General features: G+C 40.7%; 1 pseudogene; it reads left to right on the top strand.

The window, feature by feature from the left end:
- Window positions 1-1,532: 1,532 nt before the first annotated feature.
- Window positions 1,533-2,629, top strand: LOC139359231 (uncharacterized; annotated as a pseudogene).
- Window positions 2,630-9,730: the final 7,101 nt, after the last annotated feature.

The following is a 9,730-nucleotide window of genomic DNA, read 5'->3' on the forward strand; positions in this document are numbered from 1 at the left end:
TGTCCTCCCAAACTCCCGGCATTAGCCGGTTGAGATCACGGCGCAGCCAGAAGCCTCTACTCAACAGTCGCCCTTGCGTGCGCCCCTACCTTTCCTTCTGACCCGTACCTTCTGGGTCCCAACCATGACAATCTTGAAAGTGTATCCTCAAAATTCTCCTTAGCTCTGAATCTACTTCCTCTGATCCCTGCCTCCTAGGTACTAATGGTTCAGACTTTCATTTCCTCTAGCAAGTTGTATCTCCAAAGGGATCTAAGGAAGCTCTAGGCTGCATCCTTAGGCATCTAGACTATAAACCCAGGGAGTCTTATTCCTGGTGTCCCGCCCAATTCAGGCATACAGCTGTCCACATGGTCAGTTATGTGAGACCCGTTCCCCACCACCTTTGCCGGGGCCCCAAGTTTGTAATGGCTGAGAGAGAGAGACGGAGGGAGAGACAAAGAGGGAGACAAAGAGAAAAAGAAAAAGATAGAAATGCCAAAAAAAAAAAAAAAAAAAAAAGAAGTGTGCCCTATTCCTTTAAAAGCCAGGGTAAATTTAAAACCTGTAATTAATTATTGAAGGTCTTCTCCGTGACCCTGTAGCACTCCAATACTACCTTGTTGTCAGTGTAAACAAGGGCGTAGCCTGAGAACACTGAGGCCTCTGACAACCCAGAGCTTTCCTATCAAAAATCCTTAACCCAGCAGGTTTCCTAACAGGGGATTTAAATCTTAATTACCATGCAAGTTCCGACCAGACCTAGGAGGAACTCCCTTCAGGACAGGACGATAGATGGTTCCTCCCAAGTGATTGAGAAAAAGACCCAGTGGGTATTCAGTAATTGATACGGAGACTCTTGTGGAAGCAGAGTTAGAAAAATTGCCTAATAATTGGTCTCCTCAAACATGCGAGCTGTTTGCACTCAGCCAAGCCTTAAAGTACTTACAGAATCAAAAGGCTATCTCAATCCTGACTCAAAAGGTTAGCTACGCCTTCTCTGAAATGAATTTGCATAAGAGCGGTTGTTTATAGGAACGCATCTTGACGGGGCAGCTGGGTTGTTATAAAATACTCAGGAGCCCAGTCTAGCTCTAGGATTCACCCCTGAGCACACAGGCAATATTGGGCATGCTGGTAAAGGACGACTAGAATCCAGCAGCCTGAACCCCTTTCTTTGTGTCAAGAGAGGTGGGAAAACAGGTGCAGGACTGCTACATCGGTGAATGTAACTAATCTGGTAAGCAGAGGTCTATGGGTGGTTACGCATCCTGGAAAGGAACTCACCCCTGAGCGCAAATGCAATGTTGGGCATGATGGTAAAGGACCAATAGAATCCAGCAGCCCGGACCCCTTTTTCTGTGGTCAAGAGAGGCGGTAAAGCAGGTGCAGGACTGCTACACGAGTGAGCATAACTAATCTGATAAGCAGAGGTCCGTGGGTGGTTACGCACCCTCGAAAGGAATAAGCATTAGGACTATAGAGGATGCTCTAGGACTAAGGCTCATCGGAAAATGACTAGGGGTGCTGGCATCCATATGTTCTTTTTTCAGATGGGAAACATTTCCCCCTTCCAGGCAAAAATGCCCGTAAGATGTATTCTGGAGAATTAGAACCAATTTGACCCTCAGATGCTAAGAAAGAAACGACATATTCTTCTGCAGTACCGCCTGGCCACGATATCCTCTTCAAGGGGGAGAAACCTGGCCTCCTGAGGGAAGTATACATTATAACACCATCTTACATCTAGACCTCTTTTGCAGAAAAGAAGGCAAATGGAGTGAAGTGCCATATGTACAAACTTTCTTTTCATTAAGAGACAACTCGCAATTTTGTAAAAAGGTGATTTATGCCCTACAGGAAGCCCTCAGAGTCTACCTCCCTACCCCAGCGCCCCCCTGACTCCTTCCTCAACTAATAAGGACCCCCCTTCAACCAACACATACAGTCCAAGAGGAGATAGACAAAGGGGTAAACAATGAAGCAGAGAGTGCAGACATTCCCCGATTATGCCCCCTCCAAGCAGTGGGAGGAGGAGAATTCAGTCCAGCCATAGTGTGTGCACCGTTTTCTCTCTCAGACTTAAAGCAAATTAAAATAGACCTAGGTGAATTTTCAGATAACCCTGATGGCTATATTGATGTTTTACAAGGGTTAGGACAATCCTTTGATCTGACATGGAGAGATATAATGTTACTGCTAGATCAGACACTAACCCCAAATGAGAGAAATGCTGCCATAACTGCAGCCCGAGAGTGTGGCGATCTCTGGTATCTCAGTCAGGTCAATGATAGGATAACAACAGAGGAAAGAGAATGATTCCCCACAGGCCAGCAGGCAGTTCCCAGTGTAGACCCTCACTGGGACACAGAATCAGAACATGGAGATTGATGCCACAGACATTAGCTAACTTGCATGCTAGAAGGACTAAGGAAAACTAGGAAGAAGCCTATGAATTATTAAATGATGTCCACTATAACACAGGGAAAGGAAGAAAATCCTCCTGCCTTTCTGGAGAGACTAAGGGAGGCATTGAGGAAGCATACCTCTCTGTCACCTGACTCTATTGGAGGCCAACTAATCCTAAAGGATAAGTTTATCACTCAGTCAGCTGCAGACATTAGGAAAAAACTTCAAAAGTCTGCCTTAGGCCCAGAGCAAAACTTAGAAACCTATTGAACTTGGCAACCTCGGCTTTTTATAATAGAGATCAGGAGGAGCAGGCAGAATGGGACAAACGGTATTAAAAAAAAGACCACTGCTTTAGTCATGGACCTCAGGCAAGAGGACTTTGGAGGCTCTGGAAAAGGGAAAAGCTGGACGAATTGAATGCCTAATAGGACTTGCTTCCAGTGTGGTCTACAAGGATACTTTAAAAAAGATTGTTCAAGTAGAAGTAACCTGCCCCCTTGTCCATGCCCCTTATGTCAAGGGAATCACTTCAAGGCCCACTGCCCCAGGGGATGAAGTTCCTCTGAGTCAGAAGCCACTAACCAGATGATCCAGCATCAGGACTGAGAGTGCCCGGGGCAAGCGCCAGCCCATGCCATCACCGTCACAGAGCCCCGGGTATGCTTGACCATTGAGGGCCAGGAGATTAACTGTCTCCTGCATAATGGTGTGACCTTTTCAGTCTTACTCTCCTGTCCTGGACAACTGTCCTCCAGATCTGTCACTATCCGAGGGGTGCTAGGACAGCCAGTCACTAGGTACTTCTCCCAACCACTAAGTTGTGACTGGGGAACTTCACTCTTTTCACATGCGTTTCTAATTATGCCTGAAAGCCCCACTCACTTGCTAGAGACATTCTAGCAAAAGCAGGGACCATTATACACCTGAACATAGGAGAAGGAATACCCATTTGCTGTCCCCTGCTTGAGGAAGGAATTAATCCTGAAGTCTGGGAAAGAGAAGGACAATATAGACGAGCAAAAAAATGCCCATCCTGTTCAAGTTAAACTAAAGGATTCTGCCTCCTTTCCCTACCAAAGGCAGTACCCCCTCAGACCCAAGGCCCAACAAAGCCTTGGCATAACAGGTTTCTGCTGAATATGGATTCCCAGGTACAGCAAAATAGCCAGACCATTATATACACTAATTAAGGGAACTCAGAAAGCCAATACCCATTTAGTAAGATGGACATCTGAAGCAGAAGCAGCTTTCCAGGCCCTAAGGAAGGCCCTAACCCAAGTCCCAGTGTTACGTTACCCAATGGGGCAAGACTTTTCTTTATCTGTCACAGAAAAAACAAGAATATCTCTAGGACTCCTTACACAGATCCGTGGGATGAGCTTACAATCCGTGGCATACCTGAGTAAGGAAATTGATATAGTGGCAAAGGGTTGGCCTCATTGTTTACAGGTAGTGGCGGCAGTAGCAGTCTTAGTATCTGAAGCAGTTAAAATAATACAGGGAAGTTAAAATAATACATAAAATAATAATGGCATACTCACTGCTAAAGGAGACTTGTGGCTGTCAGACAACCGTTTACTTAAATATCAGGCTCTATTACTTGAAGGGCCAGTGCCGCGACTGCGCACTTGCGAAACTCTTAGCCACATTTCTTCCAGACAATGAAGATAGAACATAATTGTCAACAAGTAATTGCTGAAACCTACACCGCCCGAGGGGACCTTTTAGAGGTTCACTTGACTGATCCCGACCTCAACTTGTATACTGATGGAAGTTCCTTTGTAGAAAAAGGACTTCAAAAAGCAGGGTATGCGGTGGTCAGTGATAATGGAATACTTGAAAGTAATCCCCTCATTCCAGGAACTAGTGCTCAGCAGGCAGCACTATTAGACCTCACTAGGCCACTAGAATTAGGAGAAGGAAAAAGGATATATATATCTATATATATATATAGACTCTAAGTATGCTTACCTAGTCCTCCATGCCCATGCAGCAATATGGAGAGAAAGGGAATTCCTAACTTCCAAGGGAGCACCTATCAAACATTAGGAAACCATTAGGAAAGTATTATTGGTTGTACAGAAACCTGAAGAGGTGACAGTCTTACACTGCCTGGGTCATCAGGATAGGAAAGGGAAATAGAAGGGAACCGCCAAGGCAGATATTGAAGCCAAAAGGTCCACAAGGCGCCCATTGCCACTCCCGATCGGGCTAAAGGCTTGCCATTGTGCCTGCATGGCTAAGTGCCTGGGTTTGTCCTACTCGAGCTGAACACTGGTCACTGGGTTCCATGGTTCTCTTCTGTGACCCACGGCTTCTGATAGAGCTATAACACTCACCCCATGGCCCAAGATTTCCATTCCTTGGAATCTGTAAGGCCAAGAACTCCCATCACCATCTTGGGAGCTCTGGGAGCAAGGGCCCCCGAGTAACAAGGCTTGGGGGCCTCCACTTAGATTTTAGAGGATGTATGCATAAGCCTGGGTGTTCAGGCAGAAGCCTGATGAAGGGGCAGAGCCCTCACGGAGAACATCTAAAAGGCAGGGTGGAGGGAAAATGTGGAGTTGGAGCCCCTACAGAGAGTCCCCACTGGGCCATGGCCTAGTGGAGCTGTGAGAAGAGGGCCACTGTCCTTCAGACCCCAGAATGATGGATCTTTTGACAGTTTGCACCAATGTGCCTGGAAAAGCCACAGGCACTCAATGTCATCCATTGAGAGAAGCCATGGAGGCTGAGCCTTGCAGAGCCATAAAAAGGGAGCTGCCCAAAGATTTAGAAGCCTACTCATCGCATCAGTATGACCTGGATATGGGGCATGGAGTGAAAGGAGATTTAGACTTTTAACATTTAATGACTACCTTGCTGGGTTTCAGGCTTGCGTGGGTATTCTAGCCTCTTTCTTTTGGCCATTTTCTCTCTTTTGGAAGAGTTGTACTTATCCAGTGCCTGTACCCCCTTGTATCTTGGAAGTAACTAACTTGTTTTTGTTTTGTTTTGTTTTGTTGTTTGTTTGTTTTAATTTTCCAGGGTCATAGGCAGAAGGGACTATCCTTGTCTCAGATGAGACTTTTGACTATGGACTTTTGAATTAATGCTACAATGAGGTAAGATTTTGGGGGACTATTCAGAAGGCATGATTGTATTTCAAAATGTGAGAAAGACAGGAGATGTGGGAGAGAACAGGGGCTAAATACTATAGTTCGGATCTGAGTCCCAACCCAAATCTTATGTTGAAATGTAAGCCCCAGTGCTAGAGGTGGGACCTGGTGGGAGGTGATTGGATCATGATGGTTTCTTATGGTTTAGCACCATCCCTCTAGTGTTGTACTGTGACAGTTATCATGGGATCTGGTTGTTTAAAATTGTAGCACCTCCCCACTCCATCTCTTTCTCCTGCTTTGGCCATGTAAGAGGAGCCTACTTCCCCTTTGCCTTGTGCCATAGTTGTAAGTTTCCTGAGGCCTTCTCAGAAACCAAGCAATTGCCAGAATCATACTTCCTGTAAAGTCTGTGGGTCTGTGAGCCACTTAAACCTTTTTTTATTCATAAGCAATCTAGTCTCAGGTGTTTCTTTATAGCAATGCAAGAACAGAATAATACATATGTCTAATGGAACTCCTAAAATTGGCAGCAAACATATATTGTAGTGTGTAAACTAAATTAATGGGTTATGTTCTATATGAAAATCATCAAATAATGCTTATAATTTATACACTTTTCTATATGTGCATGATATATATTATATTGGTGTGCTAGAGCTGCCATAACAAAGCACCATAGGCTAGTAATTTATTTTATTAAACTACTGGAGGTTAAAAGTCCCAGATCAAGAAACCAGCAAGATTGAGTTCTTCTGAGATCTCTATCCTTGGCTTACAGATGGGCACTTTGTCACCTTGTCCTCAAATGGTCGTTTCTCTGTGAATGCACGTCCTTGGTATCTCTTCTTATAAAGATACCAGTCATACAGCACTCCACCCTTAAGACATCATTTAACATTAACTGCCTTCTTAAAAGTACCTTTGCCTGGTCAGACACAGTGGCTCACACCTGTAATCCCAGCAATTTGGGATACCAAGGTGGGAGGATCACCTATGGTCAGGAGTTCAAGACCAGCCTGACCAACATGGTGAAACTCCATCTCTACTAAAAATACAAAAATTAGCCACTCATGGTGGTGTGTACCTGTAGTCCCAGCTATTCAGGAGGCTGAGACAGGAGAATTGCTTGAACCTGGGAGACGGGGGTTGCAGTGAGCTGAGATCATGCCGTTGCACTCCAGCCTGGGTGACAGAGAAGACTATGTCTCAAAAACAAAAGACAAAACAAGCAAGCAAACAAACAAAGTATCTTTACCTATCTCGAAATGAGAACGTCACCAAATCAATTTTGGGGATGCCATTTAGTCTAAAACAACAATTAAACATATAACAAAAATGAAAGAAAAATAAAGAAACAACATCTAAAATCTAAAAGGTATCTTACATGGCAATCATCTACCCTCACTCCTTCCTTTGCTACCTTTGTATTTCCATTACACATCTTAGTATAACAGATTTTAGTAGTCTTCCTTCCTTGCTTCTATGTCTGCATCAACCATATTGTGCATCTGCCATTAACTTAGCATTGTTCCTCCTGTTATCATTGGGAAGAGTTGGGAATGTTTATTCCCAAAACTTCGTGACAAATATTGAAAGTGTAATAATCATTGCATTTTATTGAGAATAAGAAGCTTCCCTTTGCCTTAAAGAAATAAAATTTCATTGAGAAATATATCAAATCTTATTTTTTTCAAACCACTTTCAAATGTAGATCATATTTGGGAACTCAAGTAAAAATGTAGCATCATGTTAATTAATACATACTTGCTATGAAAGTAATTAGTAATTTAAGTGACAGAAACTTTATTAAGCCTAAACAATTTTAAAGATCAAATTAGAAAAGAATTCTTAAAGATTGCTTTTTAATGACTAAATGTGTTATAAATCTGAATTGTACTTAAATATGTTTATACTCGGATTTAGTTATTTTACCAGTATTTCACACTATCCAATTCTGTTGTTGAATAATACACAGGAGCAGTGCCTGATCTGGGATTATACAGTTGGTTCTTGGAACCTGGCAAAGAATTTTAGAAATTTTAGATACCCATGATAACAACTTTGAAGTTGGATGAACTATAATCCTTGAATGAAATCAAAGTCACACTCAAGATTTTTAATACAAATCATACACAGTACATTTTAAAAGTATACCCAAAGTAAAGAACTGAAATACATAGCAACTAATCCAGCCCCAGGGGTGTATGAACAGCTGGCTTACTTTTCACTGCTCATAAGCCTTTGAATGTAGCTGTACTGTTTACTGCATTTAAACATGTGGTGCTTATAACATTCTTAACAAGGAAAACAGGACTGCTTTCATAAGCACAAGCCTCCTAGTTACATCATATGAAACACATAAATAATATTAAATACACTCAATTATCCAAGAATATGGAATACTTTGCAAATTATGTTATATGCTGAAAAATGATACTTCAAGTATCTGTCATTTTTCTTGTATGACTGTATTCTACATCTATTTTTCTATTTGGTGGCTAAAATTAGAATAAAGGCATGCATGCCCTGAATATAACATACATAAAAATGTGGTACATTTACTCTAAACTATTCAAATGGAAGAAACTCATTTGATATTTTTAGATATCAGTTTAATTTTTTGAGTAATAGAAAAATAGGACAATTTACAGATTATTCTGGAAGCCTAATGCACATGCTTATGTATACTGTAGCAAAATTAAAAGGCTATAAACTGTGTCTTAACCAAATAATTTTATATAGAGAGATGTTGACATATGTATATAATCCTTCAGAAGGTAGACATAAATATTTGGCATATTTACTGATTTCTTTATTGATTTAATAGTAATGTTAATTGTAAATGCTTAAGAAAATTCTAATTTCTTCTGTTTCAATTTTTAAACCATTTTTTTAAAGATATAATTAACATATCACCATACAATTCACCCATTTAAAGTGTACAATCTAATGATTTTCAGTATGTTCACAGAGTTGTGCAACCATCACCACACTCAAGTTTAGTACATTTTCACCTCCTAAGAAACTCTCTAATCATTGGCAGTCATTCCCAGTTTCTCCCATATTCCTCACCTATCCTTTGTCCCCTACCCCTTAGCTCTAGGCAGCCACTTATTTATTTCTGTCTGTATATATTTGCCTATTCTAAACTTGTTTTCATCCTATATAACTGTAATTACACATGCTTGGACAAAATCAAACATCTCCACCTCTCTCACTCCCCACCCAACCACCTCAGCCTCTGGTGTAAAACCACCATTTCACACCACCCTTCTATGAGATCAGTGTTTTAAGATTCCACATGTAAGAGAGATCTTGTGGTATTTTTCTTTCTGCACCTTCATTATTTTACTTAAAATAATATTCACCATGTTGATCCACACTGTCACAAATGACAGGATTACATTCTATTTATAGTTAAATAGTATTCCATTATGTATATATACCACATTTATTTCCATTCCTCTATTCATGGACACTTCTGTTGATGCTATATCTTAGCTATTGTGAATAGTTTTGCAATAGACATGAGAGTGCCGATAGCTCCTCAACATACTTATTTCATTTCCTTTGGATACATACTCAGTAGTGAAATTTTTAGATAATATAGTAGTTGAACTTTTAATATTTTGAATAAATTTCACAATGTTTTAAATTATGGCTACACTAAGTTACATTCCCATTAAGAGTGTGTAAGTGTTCTCTTTTCTTCACATCCTCACCAATACTTGTTCTCTTCTGTCTTTTTGATAATAGTCGTTTTAACAGGTGTGAAGTGATGTCTCATGGTTTTGATTTGTATTTTTATAACGATCAGTGATGTTAAGCATGGCTAATTGTTTCATTGTTAATGGGTTGAGTTTCTTGTATATTTTAAATATTAACTCCTTATAAGATGCATTAAATGATTTCTCTACATCTGTAGATTTTCTCCTTACTCCATTTATTTCCTTTGCTGTGCAAAAACTTTTTTTAGTTTGTGGTAATCCCATTTATATTTTTGCTTTTGTTGCCTATGCTTTTCAGGTAATTTTCAAAAACATCACTGGCAAGACTAGTGTCATGGTTGTTTTCATCCCTAAGATTTCCTCTTGTAGTTCCACAGTTTCAGGTCTAACATTTAAATTAGGTTTAACACGAAATTCAAACATTTATTGAATTGGTTTAGAATTAATTTTTGTATATGGCTTGAGTCTCAGTTTAGCTTCTTTCTGCATATGTTTAGAATTAATTTTTGT

The sequence above is a fragment of the Macaca nemestrina genome, chromosome 16, assembly GCF_043159975.1.
Source record: "Macaca nemestrina isolate mMacNem1 chromosome 16, mMacNem.hap1, whole genome shotgun sequence".
NCBI lineage: Eukaryota > Metazoa > Chordata > Mammalia > Primates > Cercopithecidae > Macaca > Macaca nemestrina.